The sequence below is a fragment of the Pelodiscus sinensis genome, chromosome 6, assembly GCF_052426305.1.
Source record: "Pelodiscus sinensis isolate ZL-2025 chromosome 6, ASM5242630v1, whole genome shotgun sequence".
Lineage (NCBI taxonomy): Eukaryota > Metazoa > Chordata > Testudines > Trionychidae > Pelodiscus > Pelodiscus sinensis.
The window spans coordinates 47,050,110-47,066,484 of NC_143057.1; the positions used below are offsets into that span (position 1 = coordinate 47,050,110).

The window sequence follows — 16,375 nt, forward strand, 5'->3', positions numbered from 1 at the left end:
TTATATATTATATTATCCCATGTTAGAAATTGCTTTTACCTCTGAATGCCTAACAGACAGGGTTTGGTCAGGGGTGGGATTTTTTCCCCCTAGTTTTCTTACCAAAATAGTTTAATTTAGTCCCTGGAAGCTTATTGTTGACATTTTGATTTTCCCTTGAAACTCACTGGTACAGTTAACTCTCAACTGCTGTATTTCACTAGGCAATAACAATGCTTGGATATTTACTTAGATAAATACTCTTATTCTCTACTCAGTCATAGGGGCTCTCTCTCTCTCACTCTCTCTTTATTAAATGGAATTTTTAACTATACCTCAACTTCATGCAATGGGAAAAAAATAAGCCCTGTACTGGGAGAAAAGAAAGAGTCATTTCTGCACTGACTTACATTAATTTCATTTAGTGCATGTAGGCTAAAAATCCATAGAAAATGTGACATATTCTTCAGATCCTTAAAAACAAATGCAAAATTATTGGACAATATTTAAGTAAAGGACAGATATACTTACAGCAAAAGAAACTAGCCAGTTTTAATTCAATTGTATTTCAGCCAATGGTTTTAATTAAACATAAAACAAATCACTGATATTACAAAAAACAAACCTAAATAAATGTATATTGATTAAGCAATAAATATATTGTCCAAAATATTGGTCTTTTTCCTCATTGTGCAACTATATTATAATCTAATTCCAAGTCTCAGTAGCCACATCAACCCGTTCCTTTTTTAAACAGCGGCCTCAGTTATCAAAATGTTTACTTTTTTTTTTACTCTATGCCTGCCAAAAGAACGGTAATAACAAATGTCACCTATGCAATAAGGATGCATTTTCTATAACAAACATGTCATATTGGATAGATGAAGAAAAGAGTACAAAGGAAGTAACTTCCTATTATTTCACATGTATTATCATGTATTTCAGTCATAAATACACATTAAACATATCCTATAATTACATGATATATGCATATATTACACCTTCTGCATTGGGCATATTTTACATAGAATTTTTTCATTTGGGTTTTTTGATCCATGTGCACAGTAAAGGTAGGCGGATTATTTCTATAAAACACTCTCTCAGCCAAAATCTGCAGTGTCACCATCTTATCTTTCTTCAAAGCTCTCCTGAAAAATCACCATTTCCATATGCATAGAGTAAGATGCAACACATAAACGATAGACAACCAGTGAGTTGTGATTACTACTCCTGATTGTATAAGAACTGCACGGAACTATAAAATTGTAGCTACTTTGTCTTTCCCACCCATCATGATTTATCTGTTCTCTCATCCTTTAGTCAGTAAGGCTACATCTAGACTACATCCCTTTTTCGGAAAAGGGATGTAAATTAGACGTATCGCAATCCCTTATTTCAAGAGGGATAAGGGATCTTTCAGAAAAGGCTTTATTTTTCAAAAGATCAGTGTCCAGACTGGAGCTTTTCTCCGGCAATGCTCCATGCCAAAAAAAAGCAGCAGGCATTTTTATGCTAATGAAGTGCAGGAGATTTAAATCCCCGCTTCATTAGCAATTGCAATACGTCTAAATTACATCCCTTTTCCGAAAAAGGGATGTAGTCTAGATGTAGCCTAAGCTCTTTGGGGCAGGGACTATCATTTTTTACATGTCTTCAAAACTCACAACAACTGGACTCTAACCTACTTGGCCTATAGGTACGACTGCCAATATATAGTTATATAGAGAGGTGAAAGTAGATATTGGGACTTACTGACCTACCTTGCACTGGGCCCATCATCCTTAGCAACGGGGCAGGGGGGAGATCATTCTGAGGGGTGAGGGGGGAGAAATTCCCATACAGATCAACAGGTACCAAGTGAGTCTTTCAGGATGTTGACTTTATGCTGAAATTCCAGTACAAACCATTTATGCTACTTAAGTACTGTACACCAAATGCACTATACAGAATTTTGCCCATAGAGGGAAAAAGAACCTATCAAAGGCAACTTATGATTTAGCCTTCATACCCATTTGAGATGATGCAGCAAGTTGCTCAGATTCACATTTAATTGATGACTTTTTAAAGTGTACCCAGTGGCATATGTTCCTCTTCCATCTTCTTTTACCTAATTCAGAGTTTCATGGGATCACAATAACTTTTAAAAGGTTATATTTGGTATTTCAGGTACCATCCTCAGGATGAAACATATATTAACTTAATGAAGGAAAACGGGAACTGGAGTATTGCTTTGCCCATTAAAATGGCATATAAAATAAAGGGTTAGAAACCCTTGTGGATTAAAATATACATACACCTTGAAGTAGAAAACTGGGCAAAATGCCTGGACTTAATGTTAACAATGTTACTCTTTAAAAAAAAATAAAGATATTCGCCAAAAAAGTGTACAGGTGTAAGCCCTTCTCTTTAAAATTTACTAACTTTTTCCCTTTTCCCACTACACTGTACAATTCATATTGGTTTATTTTCAGTTTAGAAATTTACTGTCTTGAACAGATCTTTATTCAAGTAAACCTGTAAATGATGTTATTTGTACTGTCTTTTCACTTTTTCTACAATAACAAACCAATATGAATGTAAACAATAATTTTAGTAAAATCAATACATTTTCTCTAACAAATTCATACCTTTCATGAAAATATACATTTCTTTCCTAATATCAACAGCAAGGACAATTTTACTGTCAAGTCAACTAATGGAACTATCTAATATTTATCAATATTTTCATGGTGTTTGGCAATGTATGTATTAATGTAACTCTTTATTGTAGTATTTCATAAAACAAAAGACTAATGTCTATGATTACACTCAGCTGTAAATGTTAAGTGTGCAGGTTTAATAAACCTTCAGTCTTGTATCGAAGAGAAGAGTCACATAGGCACTTTTGTAATGCTGAATTTGTTACATGTATATCCAGTTTTACAAATTGATGTAGGTCACAGAAGCCTGTAGATCCTGATGCAACATTTTAAGGACAAAATATTGCAGGCAACTTAAAGTAGAAATTGTTTATCTTTTTGTTCCATGGATGTTGCATACATATTTTTGTATATTTTTGTTCATATCATGATCATCAAGGTACTTAAATAGTCATAATCTACATGTTCCTGTGAAAACCAATAGTAATATTCTGATGACCTTTTCAAAGATCCATAATTTGATTCACTGACCATTTTTAGTTTCTCTTGTTTACAGATTCAGGAACTTGCTAGGAAAAGTTAAATTAGATGGCTAATCAAAATGTGAAAAAGGTCAGATTTACATGGCATTAATTTCTTCATTTCATATTCTCATTATAATAAATAATCCAGATGGAAAATAGTATAAAGGAAATATAATTGCATTCTCCTTACATTTTCAGACTAATCCTGTGGTGTTTCTCTCTTGGTACACCTGGGATGTGTTAATCCTTTTGACTTCGGCAATCGTCTGTCTCATATGACATTCAGTTTAGCACTTTTAATCGTTTATCCTAAGGAATGGTATAATGAAGGGTTAAGAATCAATTCCACCCATAGCCTCTGAACTTTAGATGTTGTAGGTTTCATAGTCAGACGCTCTTTTTTTTTTATGCAGAGTACCTCATTAAATGGTTTTCAGACACTTATTATATGTCATTGCCCTTTCATCTCCTGGCTGCCCTTATAGTAAAGGAGCTCATAGACTTTCAAAGTATGCATCAATATTTTGAATGAATAAATGACCTACAGTAATTAGCAAAAGTCAGGTTGGAAAGTTAGATCTTCTATCACTATGTGAGATGCTGAACACTTTTTGGAACAAAACTTCTCAAAACCAGGGCATTTGTTTAACTACTACTACTCAAGCAGTGAGCTCTCCAAGTATTAGTTGGACTAGAAATGATTTTTCCCACTAAATTCTTTTCAGCTATAAATATTCTCACATTTCTGCAAAATCTAATCTGGTTTATAGTATACAAAACCAGCATTCTATTTTTGAGCAGATAAGACTTTTTTAAAGAAGGGTGAGGGATTTCTCTCTGATTCCAGCCAATGATGGTAGCCTAGTAGAAATCTGCCACCTCTATTCCAAAAGATACTACCACTTTAAAAATACTGATTTTGCAAGTGAAAATTCTTAGTCGACCCATGACTTTTCAATATATCATATGAAAAGAAAGGATGCAAAAACAAATGAAACCCAAGGCACCTGGCTCACACAAGGAAGAGTGCCCTTTTTCTCTATCTTTCTTTTTTTTAAACAGCATGTACAAAATCTCAGTAGCGATATTATTTTACAGATACTTCTCCTCTCTTTCACAATTTCCTCAGACCACCTATGGCTCCTATCGGCAAATGCATAACTTTGGAAACTATAGAAATTGCTTACATGGTGAATTAATATGGGACAGTAGTTCTACATTTTAGATTTGTTTAATGATCATTATTTCCCCTTTTTTGGAGGGAAAAAAATTCAGAGATCCATAGAGTTCTTCATTTCTTCTCTCTCTCCCAGCTCTGCTGTTTATTACACCAGGAAAAAAAGCAGCACTAGGTGACCTGCCAGCACTTCACAGATGACCAGCTACTGTTTTTTAGGCTATAATTGACCCCCATGGACCACAGTCTGAGAATTTCTGAAGAACAGTATGTATTCCTTCCAGCACATGTTGAGAAATGCAAAGTACCGGTAATGCACATTGGAAATCATCATTCCAATTATACATCTAAAATGAAGAGGTCTAAATTAGCTATTATCCCTCAAGAAAAAGACCTTAGAGTCACTGTGAATAGTTCTCTGAAAACATTTTCTCAATGTGCTGCAGCAGTCCAAAAAGTTAGTGGAATATTGGGAATCATGAGAAAAGGAATAGACAATAAAACAGAAAATATCATATTGCCTCTATATATATTCATGGCATATCCTCCTCTTAAATACTCTGTGCAGATTATCATCATGTGATCCCTCTCCTGTCATCCATTTCCAGAAAACAGAGGCCAGGGACACCATTTCTACACATCCTAGCTAATAGCCATTGATGAACCTAATCTCAATGAATCTACCTATCTCTTCTTTGAAACCTGTAAAAGTTCTAGTCTTTACAATATCTTCTGGCAAGGAGTTTCACAGGCAGGGACAGATATAAGGTAGGGCGAGCAGGGCGGTCGCCCCGGGCCCAGCGCTTCAAGAAGGCCCACACATGCGTCATGGCAAAGGGGGGCCCTGCAAAATTGGACTGCCTTGTGCCCTGCAAAATGATCATCTGCCCCTGTTCACAGGTTGACTTCACTGAGTGAAGAAGAACTTCTTTTTGTTTGTTTTAAACCTGCTACCTGTTAATTTCATCTGGTGACCTTATATTATGGGAAAAAGTAAATAACTTTTCCTTTTTCACTTTTTCCACACCAGTCATGATTTTATAGACCTCTGTCATATCCCCCCTTAGTCTCCTTTTTTCTAAACTGAAAAATCCAAGTCTTTTTAATTTCTCTTTATATGGGACCCATTCCAAACCCCTCATCATTTTTGTTGCCATTTTCTGAACTTTTTCCAATGACAATATATCTTTTTGAGAGGAAGCGACCACATCTGTAGGCAATATTTATGATGTGGGCGTACCATGATTTTATATAGAGGCAATAAAATATTCTCTGTCTTATTCTCTATGCCTTTTTTAAGGATTGCTAAAATTCAGTTTGCTTTTTTGACTGCCGTTGCACACTGATTAGATATTTTCAAAGAACTATCTACAATGACTCCAAGATCTCTCTCTCTCTCGAGTACTTGTAGCTAAATTAGTCTCCATGGGTACGTCTACACTACAGCGCTAGTTCGAACTAACTTAGTTCGAATTAGTTAATTCGAACTAAGCTAATTCGAACTAACGCATCTAGAACTAAAAACTAGTTCGAACTAGCATTTTGATAGTTGTGTGCTCCACAATTTGTGTAAGCGGAAGGGGGAGGCTTTCCTGCCAGCCTGGATGGCTGAGGCTGACCGCATGGCTGGACACTACGGTCAGCCCCGCACCGCCGCCGTCCGGGAAGCCCAGCGGGGGGCCATCCGGATCCGGGAAGCCCTGCGGGAGAGCTTCCAGGTGGAGGAGGAGGAGGACTGACCTCTCCCTGCATGCCCCACTGGGGCCTTCTTCCACCCAACCCCCCCCTTCCCCTTTCCCCTCCCTACCTACTGTCAAATAAAGACACCTGTTTTTCCAACAAAAACGTCTGTTTATTTCACAGAACTGGGGTGGGGGGAGGGAGGAATGAAGGTGGGAGAAGGGAGGGGGAAACCTGGGACGAGGGAGCTGGAAGGGGAGGGGAGGGAAGGGAGGAAGGGAAAGGAAAGCTCAGGGGTGGGAGTCCAGCTTCCTCTCCTGTCTCGCCACACTGCGGGTCCGGGGGCGTCGGTGGGGAATGATTGTGGAGGGGGGGGCAGAGGGGACAGGGGGTGTGGAGGAAGCAGGAGCGAAAGCAGGAGCAGAAGCAGGAGGAGCAGGGGGAGCAGGGGGAGGAGGAAATGGAAAGCGGTCCAGCAGGCTCTGGAGGTGGCCTCGCAGGGCACGGCCCTGCTCCTCCAGGGCCTCCAGACTCCTCTGGCGCAGCCTGAGGTCCTCCTGGACCCAGTGGTCCTGGAGACGGAGCTGTCGGTCCAGGAACCGGAGGTGCCGCCTCTGGTAGTCCTCCTGGTTCCTGGCTGTCCTGTTTGCCCGGGCGCGGGCGGCTGCTGCAGGCGGGGTGGTGCGCCCTGCAGGCCCAGGTGCTGCAGCTGTGGTGCAAGAAGACCAGCGGTCAATTTCCCCAGGGGCCCAGGTGTGTGAAACCCAGCTCCCCTCTGCAAGGCCAGGGCCCCTGCAGGATCCCCAGCTGCTGCTCCTTGGTGGGCAAGGCCCAGGCGCACGGTCCCGGGGCTCCCTCTCGCCCCAGCCCCCCATACACATAAGGGGAACACGAGGGTACTCACAGGTGGACGCCTCCCCGGCCTCTGACGATGCAGGCGAGCGGCTCTGTGGCGTGCCTCGGGGGTCCCGGGTCCTGGGCAGGCTGGCGGCAGGCTCCTGGCTCTCAGAGCCCTCTTCCTCCTCCTCCGTCTCCAGGAGCGGTCCCTCTGCCCCGGGGTCAATCACGTCCCGGGGGGCAGGGACAGCATGAGGCCCCAGGATGCGGTCCAGGGCATGGAAGTGGGGGCAGGCCTCCGGGTCGGCCCCTGGCAGGCAAGCCCGGGAGTAGGACTGCCGCAAGTCCTTTATTTTGCAGCGCACCTGCTCCCGGCTGCGCTGGTGGCCCCTGGCGGCCAGACTGGCAGCCATGTGTCCGTAGACGGCCACGTTCCGGTGGCTAGTGCGGAGATCGTGGACATTGGAGGCTTCCCCCCAAACCTCGATGAGGTCCACGATCTCCGCACTTGACCAGGCGGGCGCCCGCCTTTTGCGCCCCCAGGCAGGCTCCCAGGAGCCGCCAGGCTGGTCGTGGGGAGCAGTGGAGGGCTGGGAGCCCTCGGATGGCTGGCTCATCCTGTGGCAGGTGCAGGCTGTGCAGGCACGGGTGCTTGCAGCCTTGCAACTGGCACAAAGTGAGTAGCCAGCCCGTGGCCCTTTAAGGGCTCCGGGGCCAGGAGGGGGGCAATAGAGTTTCCCTGGTGTTGGCCAGAGTGGCCACCAGGGAAACCTGGGAAGCCTTAGCCTCCCACTAGTTCGAACTAAAGGGCTACACAGCCCTTAGTTCGAACTAGCTAGTTCGAACTAGGCGTTAGTCCTCGTAAAATGAGGTTTACCTAGTTCGAACTAAGCGCTCCGTTAATTCGAATTAAGTTTGAACTAACGGAGCGCTAGTGTAGCGCCTAGGAAAGTTAGTTCGAACTAACGTCCGTTAGTTCGAACTAACTTTGTAGTGTAGACATACCCCATCATATTGTATGTATAGTTGGGATTATTTTTTCCAATGTGCATTCCTTTACATTTGAAGTAATTTAAAGCTATTTATGTGAATAAAGTAAATAAGGAATTGCTATTTCCCTACTTCTCATAACCCAAGAACTAGGTGTCATCAAATGAAATTAATAGGCAAAGGTTTAAAACAAACAAAAGGAAGTATCTCTTCACTCAGGCTATGTCTAAACTACACCCCTCTGTTGGCAGAGGGATGTAAATTAGACTTATCGAAAGTGCTTTAAATATCCCGTGCTTCATTTGCATAATGGCAGCCACCACTTTTTTTCAAAACGGGGCTTTTCAAAGAAAAATGCAGTTTAAATGGGGCATTTCCTCATTTTTTGAGGAGTACAGGATCTTTCAAAATGGGGCATTTCTGTCAAAAATGCCCCATCTAAACTGCCATTTTTTCCAAAAGCCCCATTTCAAAAAAAAGCAGCAGCCACCATTCTGCAAATGGAACACAGGATGTTTAAATCCCGGCTTCATTTGCACTTTTGACACATGTAATTTACATCCCTCTGCCGACAGAGGGGTGCAGTTTGGACATAGCCACAGAGCACAGTCCTGTGGAATTCTTTGCCAGAGGATGTTGTAAAGACCAAGACCAATGGTTCAAAAGAGTTAGATAAGTTAAAGGAGGATAGGTGTGTCTATAGCTGTTAACCAGGATGGGGTGGAATACTTGAAGTGTCCCTGGTCTTTGTTTGCTAGAAGTTGGGAATGAGTGACTCAGGATAGAATCTGATGATTACCTGTTCTGTTCATTCACTCTGAAGCACCTGGTATTGACCACTATCAGAAGACTGTATGCTAGGTTAAATGGATCCTTTGCCTGACCCAATATGGCCATTCTTATGTAAATAGCCCTATTTGCTTGTCATTACATTTATATTAAATTTTTAGTGAACCATATCTTTCCCCTGGTGGCTAAAGACCCTGAAAGTTATATGAAGACCCTGAAAGTTATATGAAGAGTTTTTAAACTAGACACCTAAAGTTAGATGCCTAAGTTCACAATTCAACAAGGAAATAAGTGAGGTAATTTTCAAAAATGTTGTGCACCCAACAATTTCTTGTTGACTGCCATGGGGACTGCTGTATGTTCAGAACATCTGAAAATCCATCCATTTATTCTGGTTCCTAAACACTGATTTAGGAACTAGATTCCCATATCCTAGCATATATATGGCAGGGCAGGGAGGAGAACTCAGACACACATACTCCTCCAGAGCAGCAAGGCCCCCTCACATTCCATCTCACATGGGGAAACAGGAAGAAGGATTCAGCCATGGCTCTAGAGGGGCAGCCACCCACTTCAGCCCCCTCCTCACATAAGGAGAGAAGAGTGGGATTCTGAGTGTCCCAGAGGGACATCAGCTCCCTCCACATCCAAGAATACATACAAGAAGGGAGCATATGTGAGCAGCCACCCCACATCTAATCCCCCCCAAACTCTCTGCCACTCACCCCATGACCCTGCTCCCATTGTCACACCTCTACTCTCCTCTAACCAGAAATTACCCCAATCTCCCTTTTCCCCTTTTTTATCCTGATCTCCCTCCCTTCCTGTGCCTCATCATCTCGATCCTCATAATTCCTCATTTATCTCACAGCAACCCCCATCCCCTTTTCCCTTTATTGCCACCCACTCTTCCATCTGTAATCCCCTCACCTCCCAGCAACCAGTTGCATATGTAATTTATTTCATTTTCAAAAATAGTTTGATTGTCTTCTGAATTATCTGATGTAATCAGATTACATTTCCCCAAATAAAATTCCCACCTGTCAGAGGCAGATTTTAGCAATTTACTTTCAGATATTTCTCAAATGTCAATCAAACATGGATTTCAAGATTACAAGGCCTGAGTGTAGCAGATGTGCGATGACCAGAGTACATTCCCTTCAGCTACCAGGGCATGTAAAATGTGGCTGCCTAGCAACTCTCTTGGCTAATCTTTCTACATACGTACAATGTAGTAATTCATTTGGCCTATGAACATTAGACTTGCACCTATCCAAAAAACTGAACCCTGCTTTAAATCTCTTTTTTCAGTATTGCTTCCCTAAATGGAATGTGAGTGGTGTTCATTAGCTTGGGTAAATGTTGAGTCATAGAGATCAGTGAGAGCCATGTACTAAACCCCATGTCTGGGCAAAAATTGTTGGTAGAATGTATGAAATTTCAGAAATGCTACTAAGTACATATGTATATTTTAGAGTACTTAGAAGAGTCAGCCTTGAAACAGAAAAGACTTCTCAACCTTAACTGCAGCCAGAGGTATAGTGAGAGTGTTATGTGCCCAGGGGCAAAGGCAAAATTTATGTCCCCTCCCTCTGCCGCCACGCAGCAGGTCCCCAAACCTGGTGCATGGCTGAGCCCGACCCTGGGAGGAGTGTGGGGAGGTTGTACTTAATCTTCTCCCACCCCTCCATTTTGGGGCTGGATCCCTGCACGCACTAACCTGCCAGCAGAGATGGAGGAGGGGTGAATTTGGGGGTGGGGAGGAGGCTCCAGGCTGCGGCAGTGGGCAGAGGAGGAGCAGGCAAGCTGAGGGATGATGGGGGACTGGAGGGGGATGGAATTGGCACCCCTTTAGCATGGCACCAGAGGCAACTGCCCCCTCCCGCCTCTCCTCACTACCCCACTCACTGGAGTAAAACCCCACTATAATGTAAACAAGAATAAACTTTTCCTTTAATTCCACAATTTTCCATCTGAATTTTATATTAATCCTGTATTAAGCAGAGAACAACATATTTAATTATCTTAAAATGATCCATCTCTAAAGGTGATTGAACTTTCTGATGACTTGTTGTTTTGGAGAATTTCAGTTACACTGGATAGCTCCTTGTTAAGTGCTCACCTTGAATAAAAGGGACTATAACAGTGCACCTTAGTGACATTGACAGTGCAGGAAGCTTTTGTACCACTGGCTTGCAAAGTTACTTTGATAAAATATGAGTAAAGCTCATTTTTAATAAATTGCTTAAGGATTTCTGAAGCTTTAATTGTGCCAACTAATTGAGCAAGTCAGATAAAATACTGTCTTAGAATCAGTGTAATTGAAATTTTACAGATGCAGCAAAAAGGCGCATATGAGATCATAAAATAAATTAAAAATAAACAGAAAGGCTAAGAAGTCTGGATGGATGCTCTAGTAGGATAAATATTTGAACTAGTCAATGGGTAGATGTTTTAACAGAGGAAATGGTCTGAAATTTATATTTTACCAGTTTGGCAACCACGCAGAAATATTCCCCTTTATGCCAGTACAGTCTGAGAGTTTCATCCTAGAACTTTTTGATTGTTAAAACCACCCTTCCATATTACAGACATGAGAGATGTGTCAGAGTGGAGTTGAAGTTCAAGTACACCTTGTCACATGTTTTTGGTCTCAAATCAACATGAGTCTATGCAGCATCTGATCTTTCCTTGCTTCAGCACTGACTGGGGGTATGTCTACACTACCACCCTAGTTCGAACTAGGGTGGTAATGTAGGCAACCGGAGTTGCAAATGAAGCCCGGGATTTGAATTTCACGAGGAGTAACAGTAGTTCGGAATAGGAAGCCTAGTCTGAACTACCTAGTCCATGCCGCGTGTAGCCGCGCGGCACGGAGTCCGCACTAGCAGACATTTAAAAATGGCGGCGCCCGGCAAGATGCAAATGAAGCCCGGGAAATTCAAATCCCGGGCTTCATTTGCAACTCCGGTTGCCTACATTACCACCCTAGTTCGAACTAGGGTGATAGTGTAGACATACCCTGGGAGTTTTGAATGCACAAAAAAATGCAGAATGAAGGCCCATTTTGCAGTGATTGAAGGAAAGGAAAATAATGTGGGAATCTGGAAAATAATGTTTGAGCAATTTCCCATAAGAGGAAAATCACCTATTTAATATTGACATGTATACTAAAAGCTAGAAGATAAAAACATGCCTTTTTAAAAATCTGGTGTAGTTTTCAACATTAAAAGATACAAGAAGTCAGTCCTATATTCATAAGCCTCTCAGAGCACGCCACTGAAAGTCAAAGAGTGTTTAAAATGGTCAAAAATAATGTGAATTTTATCATCTATGAACAATACTATGCCAGTATAGTCAAAATGCTATAATACAGTGCATCAAAGGAAATATTTGTACAAATGTTCTTGGTGAAAGAAGAAATAATGTGGAAGCCTGTTTCAAAATGCAGGGCACCATTTTATCATTGCACTTAAAAAGGCATAGTTGGGTCCTGCCTGCTGAGAGTGTTCAGTTATAGCCAGAAGTTGACAGGTCCTGTGTGGACATGAAGTAGCCAAGCAAAAAAAACGAGAATGGGACAGTGCAAAAATTTCATGGAACTTGGAACTTGTGACTATAACAAACCTGATTTCTTATATGCTGCGGCATATACTCTATAAAGATGTAGAAGGACAAGGGAGCCAGTCAACAAAGGCATACAAATGCCTTTAACTTAGTCATGTGGGCAACTGGTTCAAAAAGAATCAATTCTCAGATTATTCTTTATTGAGAATTTTGAGAACTGAAAACCTGTTGTCTGATAGTGCTTCTGCTGATGAGAAGCACTGCTGCTGATGAGGAATGCAAATTAGCTAGCTATGGGGCCAGGCATGTCTCTTAGCCTTCAAACTATGATGAGTGGAGATCTTCTCTAGAGTTCTCTTTAACTGAGATGGTTGTGTTTCTTTGTGCAAATAATTTTCTTTTCTCAAAAATTAGAGTTATGACTAAAAACAAGTTAAATTCAGAAGGGGTGTGTGTGTGTGTGTGTGTGTGTGTCACTATAAAATCATTTTCACACATGCTCTCTGGCCCTATAAATAACTTCAACAAGACAGTGAAAGAGCCTCACCCCATAGCAGTCAACAGCCTGATGGCTAGGGTACTTATTTAGTACATGAAACATGTTGATTCAAGTCCTTAATCGGGGATATAAAAAAAATGGCTGCTGCCTACTCCTGCTGTTTTGTAAATGATGGTTCCAAGTTTCCTTTGCTCTTAATTAAAAAAAAAGTGGTTAATGAGGCCTGAAATCAAAATTCTTCTCTCAATTTTGTTGTTTCACCAATACACTGAAACATTTTCACTTTGAGTTGATCCAAAACAAACTTTTTTCAAAAAAGTTTGGTTTGCCAGTGAACTGAAAAACTGATTATTTGCACAGTTCTACTTTTGAATGTTATGAATAGACCTTCTTCTGCCAGCATAGTAAGGCAGGAATCCCTACATGTCCAACCATGCCCCCTTTTCCAGGAGGCCACTCCATTGTTGATACGTTGCTCTTTTTTAGTTGTACGCTTTGAATAGTTTACCAAAATAAAGTTATCTATATACAGTGCATGTCAACTTGCCTTCAGATGTTTCTGTTCTGTTCTCCCATTTCCTTCATCTTCATCTCCAAATTATTTATTTTAATTACCATTGATTCTAACTACCACAGATAGAAAACAAATGTATGCACAGCTAGGATATGTCATGCTTTGGGTAGAAGGATAAGTCCAAAGGCCACGTGTCTTCTACTAACTGTAGAATTGCAATAATCTCCTTAAAATGGATGGCCTGAAATGTATTATTGCTCATATGAAGTGAAATTTATACCACAAGTAAGGAAATTAATAATTATTTTCGAAGAACCTTTGGCGAGCCCCCCCCAGCCCGCCTCTCACCTCTTGCCCGCCCCAGTCTCCTCCGCCGGGGGAGGGTAGCTCCCTCCTCTGGTCCTTGAGTCTCAGGGGCCCCCTGTGCCCCGCCCTAGTATCCCGGCCGTCGGGCTCGGAACGCCCTCACCCGAGCTTGGCCCTTCCCGGCCCTAGGGCGTCCAGTCTGGCCGGCCTCACTCCGTCCCGCTGGGCCCGCTCCAACGTCCTGGTTCCACTGCCCACTGGGTCAGCCTGCCGTCCTCCCCGGTTTGGGGTCGTATCATCCGTCTGCTGCTCGCCTGGGGCTGCCTGTGGGGAGAGGGAGAACTCCGCCAGCCCTCACCCCCGCTTCCTCCCCTTTCCCTGGCTCCCCAGCGCTCCTTTGAACTGGCGCGCCCGGTGCGCTGCTTCCGGCCGCGCTGCCTCCGCCGCCTGTGGCCTCCGCGGTCCTAGCGCCCACCCTGTAGGGCGTGTCCTCAGCCCCGTTCCCTCGCTGGGCTGCGGGTTTGCCCTGCCCCCGGGCCTCCATGAGGCCGGCGTGCTCCGCGATCTCCACCCACCTCTGTCCCCGCGGGCCCTCCACCTCGGGGCTGAGAGTGCAGGGACGGCCTTCCCCGTCACAGAACCTTTTATCCACAAATATCCCAAAATAGTTCACAAGCCATATATGCAGAGCACCACCAAAATGCTGCCACTTCCGAGATAGAAGGTGACTGCCAAGACTGCAGAATTTCGCAAAGTAGATGGGCATAAAGGAGAGCAAATTTTGGCCAAGAACCCTGGTGCAATCCTTTACTCATACAAAATTAGAAGATGTGTGGCTCCCATCCTTTAATTTTTTTAAAATAAAATGAGAATGTACATGCTTAATTCAAATCATTGCTCTGCGGTGGGGCCTGGAGATGCGGGATTCTGTATGCAGGCTGTCCCAGGGAGAGAGGACTATCCCAGCAATCTCTCACCATTACAGCTTGTAGCCAGGTGAAAAGTGCCTCTTTGTGGCTGCTGCGGCTCCAGTGAGTACAGCTAGGGGAGAGCATCATCAAGCCCCTGTGTTTCTGAGCTAGGGTGAGAAATGCAGCAAACTATGCACTTTCCCCTCACTTCCTGATGAAGGGGAACTGCCAGCAATGTTCCCTTATGAATGGAAGGGCGGAGTTTTAGCCTTCCCCTGTCCCACTCACACACTATCCCTAAAGGGTCCCAGGAGGTACAAGCGTTGAAGCTAGGGCAGTTCTGGATCGGCCCCTTTCTCCTGTCTGGTGATTCTATTTTCTGAATGCTTTTATGGGAAGAAATCCCATTCCAAGCACATCCCGTTTTCCTGGCACAACCAGATCCATACCTTGCTTTAAGAGGAAACTGTATACCAAATTTGGTAGTCCTAGCTCTTACCCTTTATGAGGAGTTCTTGAACAGAAAGATAGTCACACCATCAGCCAAACCCTCTTAAATATGTAGTACATGTGCCATAAATCTTTAGTACCTACAAAAAGCAGACAATGTTTTCCATGTGAAAGTTCAGTACACTTCAAAGTGCATGATACCCAATATCTAAGCTTTAATACCACACAACTGATAGCCATTTACAATTGTTTGTCATTATAATGAAATCTCATGTCTGGGTTAATATTAAGGCAGTTTCATTTTCACATAAGTAATCTTGTGTTTTGAGTAAAAACCTCAAAAAAGTACTTTTTGAAACCAACAGACATTCATGGGAGGCCTTTCAGCTCCTATTGATATCGAAAAAAAAGATAATAGCAGAGAAAACCTACAAAATATGTTTCCATTCTCCTCCCTTGCTTCTCCCCACCCCAAGCTCAGCTCCTGGCATAATCTATTACACACATGAGGACACACATCTCTTCAATTGCTTTATATCCACCCAATCAATCATTTCTTTTTGCCTTACAGCAACATGTTCACTTTATTTTTTTTCTTCACTGAAGAACAGCTAACTATCTAAACAAACCAACAAAAAAACCCTGTACACCACTTCTATGCAATATAGGTGTATAACCAAGCAAAGGTAATAGACATCTCAGCATTATTATCAATAATAGACATCTCAGCATTATTATCAATCAGTACTGACAGAAGAACAGAACAGCATATTCCTATGGCCATGGAAAGAGGGAAACATACTTTATAGGCATGATTTCTTAGCTTGTTCAGACAAACATATAAAATGAGAAACAATTCATGCAAAATATTTAACCTAGTTTGAGAAGATAGACACAATTAGGAGAGATAATCAATACAAGACATAGTAAAATGTTCTTCTATGATGATTTTATTGCTAAGGTACAAACACTATTAAATCTGAGGTATATCTGATCCCAGTCCAAAAGATTTTAAATGACTTCTCAGAACTAGTCCTTTTACTCCTAGAGGGTATGTCTATACTACCCCGCTAGTTTGAACTAGCGGGGTAATGTAGGCATACCGCACTTGCAAATGAAGCCCGGGATTTGAATTTCCCGGGCTTCATTTGCATAAGCGGGGAGCCGCCATTTTTAAAACCCCGCTGGTTTGAACCCCCTGCAGCCCGGCTATACGGGGCTCGAACTAGGTAGTTCGGACTAGAACTAGGTAGTTCCACGAGGTGTACCGGTAGTTCGGAATAGGAAGCCTAGTCCGAACTACCTAGTTCGAGCCTCGCTGCACGGGGTTTGAACCAGCGGGGTTTTAAAAATGGCGGCTCCCCGCTTATGCAAATGAAGCCCGGGAAATTCAAATCCCGGGCTTCATTTGCAAGTGCGGTATGCCTACATTACCCTCCTAGTTCGAACTAGGAGGGTAGTGTAGACATACCCAGAGAGACAAATGGGCTTTGGCTAAGCTAAAGAAGTTTTC

The 16,375-nt window shown here is 42.7% G+C and overlaps 1 long non-coding RNA gene across 1 annotated transcript in view; it reads right to left on the minus strand.

The window, feature by feature from the left end:
* The window catches only part of LOC102450798 (uncharacterized), a 38,287-nt gene extending 24,364 nt beyond the window's left edge, over positions 1–13,923 (minus strand). The window contains exon 1 of the long non-coding RNA XR_332500.5: positions 13,544–13,923. This is a non-coding gene — a long non-coding RNA (uncharacterized LOC102450798). The remainder of the gene's footprint in view (positions 1–13,543) is intronic.
* Between the last annotated feature and the right edge of the window lie 2,452 nt (positions 13,924–16,375).